Raw genomic sequence first — 12,309 nt, forward strand, 5'->3', positions numbered from 1 at the left:
ATATAAAGAAAAGATGCTCAAATAATATCAGGCTTGCTAAACACAAGAAAATTAGACATGCTTTTCAAATATAACAGTCAAGGCATGAAACTCCACATAATTCACTTAGACAGATATCTGACAAGATAAAACTGCAATATAAAGCTCTAGACATCAAGTAGAGACATCAAATACCAATTAGCACAAGGAATAATACAACTATATGCTTGCATGTCAATTATACATGCCAAATCAACAAAGAATCACAGTTTAAATATCAAGTATACAAAATCTCAGCACATTGAGAGTGCCTGGCACACAGTGCCCCTCAATCATAGTCTCAGCACTGTCACGGTGCCTGGCAAGATGCCCATGGATCCTCACACAGACACATATATACACTCCCAGCACTGTACGGGTGCATGACATAAGTTCCTCGACTAGCACATAACGTGTGCCTATACTCACAAGGCCCAAAGTAGCATGGATTATCATCTGACTCCGGAGGGGCAGATCCTAGCCCAAGCGCAGATCGTATCAAAGTCAACGATCATCATAACTTAGCCCAAATGGCATGGCACACGCTTCACCTCAAAATCAGTACCACTCAGCCCAATAGGGGGACTGGAGTATGTGTCACCTCAATATCAATATTAATATGGCTCTATGGCCCCAGATCAGTCATTAATCCGCTCAGATCTCAATATGCCAATATCTCGCAGTATCAAAATTAATATGTCGTACGGAATAATGCCAATGTGCCACAAATCCACTCAAAACCATGTCACATAAGTAAGGACACTAGCAACATGTAAGATAACACATAAGAAGTATACAAAGATGGTGATATAATATGCAGATATAATATCATGACAGAAAAGTATGACTACGGCTAAAACAAATAGTTCAACATAACAAAAATAGCCCTATCATGCCTCAAGAAATAAGCAAATAGCCTAAAAATAATTTCTAGCATGAATAATAGCCCACGTAGTCATACTAGTGGAGAAAACATGATAGCAAATAAGCATGATAGCAAAATAAAGCATCTAATGGCCTAAGAACTACCTGGATCATGAATAACCAAGATGTGCTCATATACTCTCTTCAGCTTGCATATACGTCACCCCCAACACTTAACAAATATCACTTTCAACATGGATATAACCCTCAAACCAAGCTTAGGGAAAATACTTACCTCATCTGGGCTTGTCTTCAGTCTCGAATCGCCTCAAAACCTTGATTTAGCCCTCTAATCGCGCAAATCCAAGCCAAACATCATCTAAGGAAGTCAACAATGCCATAGGAAGTAATCACAATCCATAAAGCTTTGATCTTTGAAGAAATTCACAAAAGTCAATAAAAGTCAACCCGCGCCCACATGCTCGAATCCGAAACCAATACTAAAATTCAATGACCCCTAACCTGCCGAGTCCAAATATGTAATTAGTTTTCAAAACCGAGTCTAAATCGGTACTTAAATCCCCAAAATACACTCTTGAGTGTAAGCAAAACTCCCAAATTTCCTTTAAAAACTCCAAATTTTAGGTGTACAAATCTATGGGTAATCAAGATAAAAAGTCAAATCCAAGTGAAAATTGCTTACCTTCAATGTAGTAGTAAAATTGCTCTTCAAAATCTCTGCTTCTCGAAGTCTAGGGCTCTAAGAGCAAAGTCCCAAAAATAGCAAATTAAATAGACTGCCCCAGTTGTAAACTACCGAACATGACCTCAAGCCCAAGTTTTCAAGGAACAAAACAACCCATCCCCTTAAGCTTTCATGACGAACGCGACATGCACCAAGTGAACGCGAAGACCAACTGGCCTCTCAACTGCGCTAACACGAGAGACCAAGCGCGAACACAAAAGGTTGTTGTCCAGCCTTCTCCAATACTTCGCGAACGCGAAGTTACCTTTGCGAATGTGATGAAGCATCCTAGAACACTCTACGCAAACACAACACATTGATCGCGAACGTAAAGCACATCAGAACAGCACCAGAAATCAGCAATGCAACTGTAAGGCCCTGTTAAAATTTCCTAATGATTTAAGATTTTAAAGTGCGCCAGCGGTATTTGAGGATAACGCATTCGAGTATTAAAAGAGACCTATAGGATAGGAACACATCATTTTGAAATGAAAATATATGTTTAAGGTGTGTTGGAACATACTAAGGAGTTTTGTGAATGGAAAGAATTTGTGTGGAACAAGTTGGATACATTAAGTGAAAAGGATGTCTCAATTCGCACAACATCCTACTTCAAACGCATGCTGCTACAAATACATAAAGACTTATGAGGTGATCAACCTATCAAATTAAATCTCTTTAAGTCTAGTTTTCAACGCATTAAACCGTTCATCATTTAGATATTTCTACAGAAAGTTATGGCCATTTTACCCGACATATGCCATATTTGCGCCGAGATGCGCGGCCGCACATATTAGAGGGTATTCTGCCTCAGGTGCGCGACCAGATGTGTGGTCACTTGCCCATGTGCGCGACCAGATGTGTGGTCACTTGCCCATGTGCGCGACCGCACACGTAGGAGCCCATTAAATACCCCCAAGGCCGGGTAGAAAGAGGGGCTAAGTCATTTCTTCAAGACTAGGTCTTTCTCTCCATCACCCATCCGGCCAAGGCTTCCAGTATACACCTAAGGTGAGTTTTTAAGTGTGTTTTAATGATGATTTCACTTCTCGATCACTAGTTACAACAAGGTATTGATTGTATTCCATAGAATTTCTTCAAAATCTCAAGAACACCCCAAAAGTTATCTTTCAAGATTTGGTCTATAATAGGTATGTCTACTACCTCTAACTAATTCATGGTGATTATTTACATATGAAATATGTTTTAGGACTTATGGGATGGTGATTGGAAGCCACAAATGCCTAACCTAGATTGTGGTGGTATTGTAGAGATTGTAAAATGAATTAATTGATAATATTTATGGGTTGGGAGTGAATTGTTGGGCATGCATGTGCTAATGGAAGTTGTGGATGGCCTAGAGATGATTGCGAGGTGAATCATTGGTGTGAAAGGTGGTTGTTAGGTGAAGAAATTCTATTGGAGGAGGTTGTATAAAGATATGCACACTAGATGTTTGATAAAAAGTCTAAATGACTTAAAGTATAGAAATCTTGCTAATATTGGTGCAGTTGTGTTGCATTGTTGTAGATTGAAGTTGTTTAGTGTGGTGGAATATCGTAGTATTATTAAGGGGCGAATTTCAGGTATGTTGGCTAAACTACTCTTTTAGAAATGAATTCCATGATCTTTCCGTAAGTTTCAAGTATTGTTGGCTCAAGTTCCTAATTCCCATGTTCCGAGTTGTTCCAAATAAATTCAATTATCCCGAGTAAGCAAAGTGTCAAAAGATGTACGTATTCAAAATGTGTTCTGAATGTTCCTATCACATTATGTTATCCTTTGGGAATGTGTTCAAGAATGATATGTGTATTAAAATGTTATGGCTTTGAGTCGTGTTTCAAATGAAAGCTAGTATGCCAACTTGTGTGATAAAAATTCGATATGCTTAAGACTCTTAATTACTCATATGTGTACCTGAAGTCTTGATTAGAAATGCCTTATTGTTATAATCTATAAAGATGCTCGAAAGCAAAAGAAGTGAGTTGAAGATATAAAGTATGGCCATTGTGCCAAGAATGAAAGTTATACTTGTGGCTAGAGGTGCCAATGAAATGAGATGAGGTGAGAAAGGTTATAAAATGAGCCTTGATTAAACTGTTCCAAAATTACTTCAAAAGTAGATTTGTCTAAAAGCTTATGTCCTCAAGTCATGCCCCAATGTGGCTGTTTTAACTAATGCTATGCTTTATGAGTATTTTTAATATGTTTTGCGTTCTTACATATTCGTGAGTGAAAATTGTGTATTGCCCTTTTTGGGAAAAGTAATTCAAGAATAAATGGTGTGTTACTTATTTATGATTTTAACTTGTGCTTCAATTGCCAATCATTTTACTCCATTTCTTGTAAAGAAATCCATTGTGTTTAAAGTCTTCATTACTAATGAACCTAAAGTTGTGATTTTTGGGATATTCTATTTGTTGATATTTATGATGATGATGATCCATGAAATGAAAGAAATAAAAGGGTGAAATATGAAATACGGCCATCGTGCCATGAATGATGAATCATATGTATGGCCAAGAGAGCCAATGAAATAATGATGTTGTAAGTGGTTGAAAGTACCAATGAGGCTATATACGGTATGAAAAGTTATGAGGTAAATGCATTTGTATTGATGTTTCCTTTATATGCAAATCAAAAATATTTTTGGGAGTATTGATAGTCACCGAGGAAGGGTAGGTTGAAATAACCTAACCCTGAAACTACACGTGCCGGTGTAGGAGTGGATTGTGATTATTCCCCTTATTTGGGGTGAGATTGATGTGATAAAATTTATCCCTTTATTTGGGATGAGATTGATGTGATAAAATTATTCCCCTTAATTGGGATGAGATGATTGATAGAAAAGGATGATGTCAATCCACACAGCATTGTGGTGAGATGGCCTAGCCGATCGGGTCGCGATCGGACACCTTGTCGCACACATGATAGTGATTGTGCTGGAAATTGTAATTAAAATTGTGATTGTGGTTGATGTGTCAGATGAGATGGCCTAGCCGATCGGGTCGTGATCGGACTCCGTACTAAAAGTGCGGTGGTATTGGTATTGTGAATGATGGTATTATGAACGATGGTATTGTGAACAGTGGTATATCGGTGCTAAAGATCTCCCAACCAAAAATATATATTATTTTTGTATTTTGAAAATTGTTATATTTTAAATGGACATTTGGATATGGTTGATTGTGACTTGCTATTTCTATGGTTTTCCCTTTCTTATATTGGCATTCTATTTTGAAAGTGGACAGTTAGCTTTACATACTAGTACTATTCCATATGTACTAATGTCCCTTTTGCCGGGGGCACTGCATCTTCAATGGATGCAGGTGGTTCATCAGCGGGCAGCATTGGTCCTCGTTAGCAGTCACTCTCTATTCAGCAGGTTTTGGTGAGCCCTACTCTATTTCGGGCTTGATGTCATTTGAGTTGTACATTGTGTTTTAAGGTATAGCCGGGGCCTTATTGCCGGCACTTCCATACTACTCTTCTGTTATACTTAGAGGCTCCGTAGACAGGTTGTGGGTGGTGTTTGATATGGGGAATTAAACTAGAAATGTTGGTATTTGGAAAATATATTTTTTATTATATCTATAAACTTGTAATAATTTAGAAATTATGAATAAAGCTACTAATGGAAATGAAATGGGAGTTGTTAATGAAATCTTTTTAGTTCTTGATTAATTGAGTGCATCTCCTCTTTATTCATGGATGAGTTTGGGTAGAAGGAATCTAACAGGCTTGCTCGGTCGGGTTCACTCGGTTGAGCGTCGATCGCGCTCAGCAACACAATCAAAATGGTACGAAATCACCCTGAATCACACCTGAGCCCCACAGGACCCCATCCAATCATGCCACAAGTCTAAATACATTATCTAAACTTATCCAAAGTCTCGAAATGGCACAAATAGCATCAAAACCAATAATTGAAAGTCGATATCGTTCTCTTAACTTCAAGAACTTGCAACCAAGCGTCCGATTCACGTCTAACCAATCTGGATTCCAACCAAACCTTGCACACAAGTCCCAAATAACAAAATGAACATATTCCAACTTCTGGAAAAATAATCTGAACCTGATACCATCAAAGTCAACTCTTGGTCAAACTTGTGCACGCTCCAATTCTTCAAATTGCCAACTTTCGCCAAATCGGGCCTAAACCTTCTAGGAACATCCAAATTCAAATTCAAACATACGCCCAAGTTCCAAATCACCACGCGTGCATATTGAAAGCATCAAATCCTGATTCTAAACTTCGGCATCCCACTAATCCCCGAATCGACCCTGCTAGTTGGCTTTGTTGCTATCTAGGCATAGCAGGCCGTTTACTCAAAAGTTAAACATTGGTCAACTCTTCCAACTTAAAGCTTCCGAATTAAAAAATACTCTTCCAAATCAACTCTGAACTGCTCAAAGGTTAAACCATACACCTGAGTCATAATGCATAATGTTAAGCTACTCCAAGTCTCAATTACTATCTTAAAAATTAAAGTTTATAGTGATCATTACATTGTTCAAGTGAGCCACCAAGTTGCCTCGAGCTAGCTTGATTGAGTCTGAGCTAGAGCGAGCAAGCTTCAACCAGGTTGAGTTGACCGGACAAAAACTTTGACCAATACTGAGTAGAGTTGGGCCTAGCTTTGATCTAAATATTGTCGAGCTGAAATACAAACGAGTCGAGCCCCCAGCTAGTCCGGCTCTTTGCCTAGGCCTAGTTATTACCGCCACAACCAGCGAGAGACTCGTAAAGGCTCATGTTCGGATATCAACAAAATTGTCTTGTAATATTCAAAACTATAGACAAACTTAGATTGTAAAAGTTATGTATTGCATGAGCTTGAAAGTTGATTTTTGGCTTATAATCTTGTTTGTTCAATTTGGTTATGGTCTTGAGCTGTTGATTAGGATATGTTGAGAGTGGGTTGGTTGAGTTAAGTTCGAAGTTGACCTGATTAGTTTTGGAGCACTGAAAGAATGAAAATATATCGTAGCTAACGCTATATAACATTAGAATTGACGCTATAGCTACGTATCAGGATCACACTCTTAAGTAATTAATAAAGCAACAAAGACAAGAAATAACCCGAATCAACATGGATGGGATTGATGTTGGGAAGCGTGTCAGGCTAATAGAAGGGAAGAAATATTTAAAAGAGAAAAGCAATAAATTGCATAAGACAAGACAAGAGAAAATTTACGTGGTTCGGCAATTTTTGCCTACTCCACGGCCACACAAAGAATAGCTCTTTATTAATTGAAGATAGAAAGAAGAAGTTAAGGGATGATTTGTAAATGAAAATACATACCCCTTTTATAGGTATTTGAATGCCCTGCCGACGTAAGCGCTTACATCATAAGAATGCCGATGTAAGCGCATACATCATAAGTTCATCTTTTTTTTACTTTTCTTTCTTTTGTTTTGTCTGCTTTTCTTTCTTTCACATACAACAACAGGTTTGCTACTATCAATCTCCCCCTCAAACCTATGTTACATCAAGAAAGAAATTAAAAAAATATTTTCTATTGTCTGGTGGTGCCTTCACGCTATCAGTATTGAAGGCTAACTGAGGCAATGCACAGCCTCAGTTTGTCAACACTGACAACTTTGGTCAACATGTCTGACGGGTTCTTTGATCCTGGTATCTTATGCATGGAAAGGGTTTCTTCACTTATCAACTCTCGATTATGATGATACCTCAACCGAATATGCTTCGATCTTGCATGAAACACTGGATTCTTAGCAAGATGAATTGCACTCTCGCTATCGCTGAAAAGCTTACAATTGTCCTGCTTTTTACCTAGCTCTTTAAGAAAATTCTTGAGCCAAATCATCTCTTTTCCAACTTCTGAGATTTCCATGTACTCTACTTCAGTGGTAGATAGAGCAACACTTTTCTGAAGTCTGGACATCCAGCTAACAGCAGTACCACCCAAGGTGAACACGTAGCATGTGGTACTTTTTCAACTATCAAGATCGTCGCCTAAATTTGCATTAGCAAAACCTTGTAAGATAATATTGCTCATTTTAAAACAAAGTGACATACCTGAGGTGCCTTTGAGATATCGCAATATCTATTTTACACCTTCCCAATGCTCCTTTCCTGGATTTGATATGTATCTATTGACAACTCCAACTGCATGGGCTATGTCAGGTCTAGTGCAAACCATAGCATATATCAAACTTCCAACTGCTGAAGCATATGGAACTTTGGATATGTACTTCCTTTCTTCATCTGTCTTAGGTGATTGGTCCTTCGACAGATTAAGATGGCTTCCGAGTGGAGTGCTTCTGGTCTTTGCATCATGAAGACTGAAACTGCTTAGTACCTTATGTATGTACTTTTCTTGAGACAATTTTAAAGTTTCTTCAGACCTGTTTCTGCTAATCCTCATCCCAAGCATTTGCTTAGCTGGTCCTAAATCTTTCATTTCAAATTCCTCCGCCAGTTGTTGCTTAACCATGTTGATCTCATTTATGCTAGATCCTGCAATTAGCATATCATCAACGTACAATAATAAAATGATATAGGATTTATCAAGATTTTTGGTATAACAGCAATGGTCCATCTCACATCGTGTGAAACCATTATTATGCATGAATCCATCAAATTTCTTGTGCCATTGTCGGGGTGCTTGTTTCAAACCATACAAACTCTTCTTCAACTTACACATAAGGTTTTCTTTACCAGAAACTTGAAAACCTTCAGGTTGCTTCATGTAGATGTCTTTTTCAAGGTCACCATGCAAGAAAGCAGTTTTAACATCTAGCTGCTCCAAATGCAAATTTTATGCAACTACGATACTTAGCACCAACTTGATAGTAGTTAATTTGACTACAGGAGAGAAGATCTAGTTGTAGTCAATCCCTTCCTTCTGCTGAAAACCTTTTACTACTAATCGTGCTTTGTATCTCTTCTTACCATCATGCTCTTCCTTGACCCTGTACACCCACTTGTTTTGCAATGCCTTCTTTCCTTTTGGTAACTCTGTAAGTATCCATGTTTTATTCTTTTGAAGAGAATTCATCTTTTCCTTCATGGCTAGCTTCCACTTATGAGAGCTTATCACCTGCATTGCTTCGACAAAATGCTCTGGTTCTCCAGCATCAGTCAGAAGTAAATAGTGGAGAGAGAGAGTTAACATATCTGAAGCATTCTTAACTCTTTTAGATCTCCTTAATGTAGGTTCAGGATTAACTGATCCCTAATTTGATTCAAGTCCTGACACCAGATCTGGTTCTCCATCTGATTCGATCTCTGGTTCTGGTTCTGGTTCTAATTCTGATCCAGATTCGGTTTCTGGTTCGGCATCTTCAATTTCAGATCCAGTTGTAGTCTCTCTAGCCACTTCATTTTTTGATATTTCTTCTAACTCAATTGTTTCAGATGTTTGTCTGCACTTTGGTTCTACTTCAGGCATGTCTTTGTACATCACATTTCCATTAAATATGACATTCTTGTGTCTTAGGATCTTTCTATTCTGATCATCCCAAAATCGATAACCAAAATTATCATCACCATAGCCAATAAAGAAACATTTCTTGGCTTTAGGATCAAGCTTATCTCTATTATTAGAGTTTACATACACATAAGCAACACAACCAAAAAATTTCAGATGTGAGAGAGTTACCTCCTTTCGTGTCCATACCTCCTCAGGAATTTCAAAATTCAGCGGTGCAGAGGGTCCCCTATTTATGAGGTAAGCTGTCGTGTTAACAGCCTCGGCCCAAAAATACTTTGGCAATCCAGAATGTATTCTCATACTTCTGGATCGTTCATTCAGGGTTCTGTTCATCCTCTTAGTAACGCCATTTTGTTCTGGTGTTCCAGGAATTGTCTTGATCATTCTAATCCCATTCTACGAGCAGAATGCTTTAAACTCTTGACTATCATACTTTCCTCCATTGCCAGACTTCAAACATTTTAACTTTAGACTTGTCTGATTTTCAACTTCAGCTTTCCATCTTTTAAAGGTAACAAACACATCAGATTTATTTGTAATAAACCCATACCTTTCTTGTGGAAGCATCAATGAATGTGACATAATAGTGTGAACCTCCCAGAGAAGTTACAGGATTTGGTCCCCACACATCTGTATGCACTAGTTTCAGCTTCTCTTTCTTTGGTGTTCTTCCCGCCTTTGAGAAACTAACTCTCTTTTGTTTTCCGTAAATGCAATCTTCGTACAAACCTAATTCAACATGCTTTAGGTTTGGCAATATTTCTTTGGATGCCAACAACTTCATTCCATTCTCACTCATATGCCCGAGCCTCCGGTGCCACAATATTTTATCACGGCCATGATCAAATGTTGCTATAGTATCTCTCTGTATTACAGTTGCATACAATGTTCCCTTCTTGAAGCCTCGTGCCACAACCAAATTTTCTTTGGTTATCTTCTAGGCGAATGTTGTTGTATATCCTTCACTGTCAATCTGACCTATAGATATTAGATTTTTCTTGAGGCCAGGAACATGTCGGACATTTTACAATTTCTATAGCGTGCCTTGTGAAGTTTTTATATGAACTTCACCTTTCCCGACAATGTCCAGAGGTTCACCGTCTGCTAGATAAACCTTCCCAAATTTTTCAGCAATATAATTATGCAATAATTCTTTGCATGATATAGAGTGAAAGGATGCACCTGAGTCCATAATCCAAGGTTCGACTGGACTGTTTGCACAACAAATTAGTGCATCACCGACTTGTTCAGCAATTGCATTTGCTGAATTATCATCCTTGTATTGATCGTTCTTCTTCTTCTTTGGCTCTCTACACTGACTACTGTAGTGACCCTTTTATCGCAATTCCAACGCGTAATATCTTTGCGATTTTTGGATTGCCCTTTTCTCCTTGACTTTGATCTGTCACGACCATGACTTTGTCCTCTTTAGCTGCTTCTCCCCCTGCTTTCGGTATTCAAAGCAGATCCTGGGGAATCACGTGATTCTCTCCGGCGAATATCTTCGCTTAGAACCAAGTCTCTAACATCATCCAATTTGAGTTTGGTACTTCCCGATGAACTGCTAACTGCAGTTACTGTTGCAGACCAACTCTCTGGTAGAGATGATAGTAGAATCAATGCCCTGACTTCCTCATCGAATGTTATATTGACAGAACTCAACTGAGTTAATATTACATTAAACTCATTGATATGTTCCGTAACAGATCCACCTTCTGTCATCTTTAAGTTGAACAATCGACGAATCAAATAGACTTTATTTGAAGCAGATGGCTTATCGTACATATTTGATTACGCCTTCATCAGGTCTGCAGTGGTCTTCTCGTTAATGATGTTAAAGGCCACATTTCGTGTTAGCGTCAAACGAATCACACAAAGAGCTTGGCGATCTAATAGATCCCAATCCCTTTTGGCCATATTCTCTGGTTTTACCTCGGTCAGAGGTAAGTGTAATTTTTTCTTGTACAAATAATCATCTATTTGCATTTTTCAGAATCCAAAATCTTTGTCATTGAACTTGTCAATCCTAACCTTCCTTTCTTTCGATGCCATTTTTCACAAAAATAATTTATGTGAATAGTGCCTGTGAATAGTAACAATGATCAATAATTTCGCACTATTCTTGTGAATAGTACCTGCACCGATACCGTACTTTTCTACCGGAATTACACTGTTTGTGCTCTGATATCAGTTGTTGGAAAACGTGTCAGGCTAATAGAAGGGAAAAAATATTTAAAAGAGAAAAATAATAAATTGTACAAGACAAGACAAGAGAAGATTTATGTGGTTCGGCAATTTTTACCTACTATACGGCCACACAAAGAATAGCTCTTTATTAATTGAAAAGAGAAAGAAGAAGTTGAGGGATGATTTGCAAATGAAAATGCATACCCCTTTTATAGGCATTTGAATGTCATGCCGACATAAGCGCTTACATCATAAGAATGTCGATGTAAGCGCATACATCATAAGAATGCCGATGTAAGCGCATATATCATAACTTTATCTCTTTTTGACTTTTCTTTCATTTGTTTTGTCTGCTTTTCTTTCTTTCACGTACAACAACATGTTTGTACTATCAATTGATTCTTCTTTTTTGCATTTTCCAAACCCATTATATGTTCACAAGACTAAACAAATTCTAAAAGCGGCATAGCAATTCTAGCACTTCTATTACTCGATTTCTTCTTACTATTGTTTTTTTCTTTGAACAACCCGATATTCGAAATTTATGGTCCTATTAATCCGAATTAGTACCACATAGGGACAATGAAAGTAAACATAATCCTTACCACGAATTTCTCCATTTCAAAATCTCAAACTCACTGTAAATCATACTAATGCTTATGCAATGACGGTTAAAAAGATTAGGAACCATCAAACACGGGGAGTCCCATTTCATACATTGCCCAATTCACAAAACCATTTGCAGGACAGACGAGATAAAGAAGCTTAACATATTTTACTCCTTTTGTTTTCAAATTGTAAGTGATGTTTTATTTCACCAACTATATTTAGTTACTGTATGGGGTGAAAATTCGGACCTGCTGAGTAGGTCGACAGGGATACGTCACATGTAAGTAGGGGTGGCAAAATGATTAAAAGAGCACAGTTAACCACTCATATTATTCACAAAAAAATGGATTAGATAATGAACTTTTTAAAAATGGGTTAAATATGGATAAGAACCATATTATCCATTTAGAAAATGGATAACCAAT

The sequence above is a fragment of the Nicotiana tomentosiformis genome, chromosome 1 (assembly GCF_000390325.3).
Source record: "Nicotiana tomentosiformis chromosome 1, ASM39032v3, whole genome shotgun sequence".
NCBI classification, from domain to species: domain Eukaryota; kingdom Viridiplantae; phylum Streptophyta; class Magnoliopsida; order Solanales; family Solanaceae; genus Nicotiana; species Nicotiana tomentosiformis.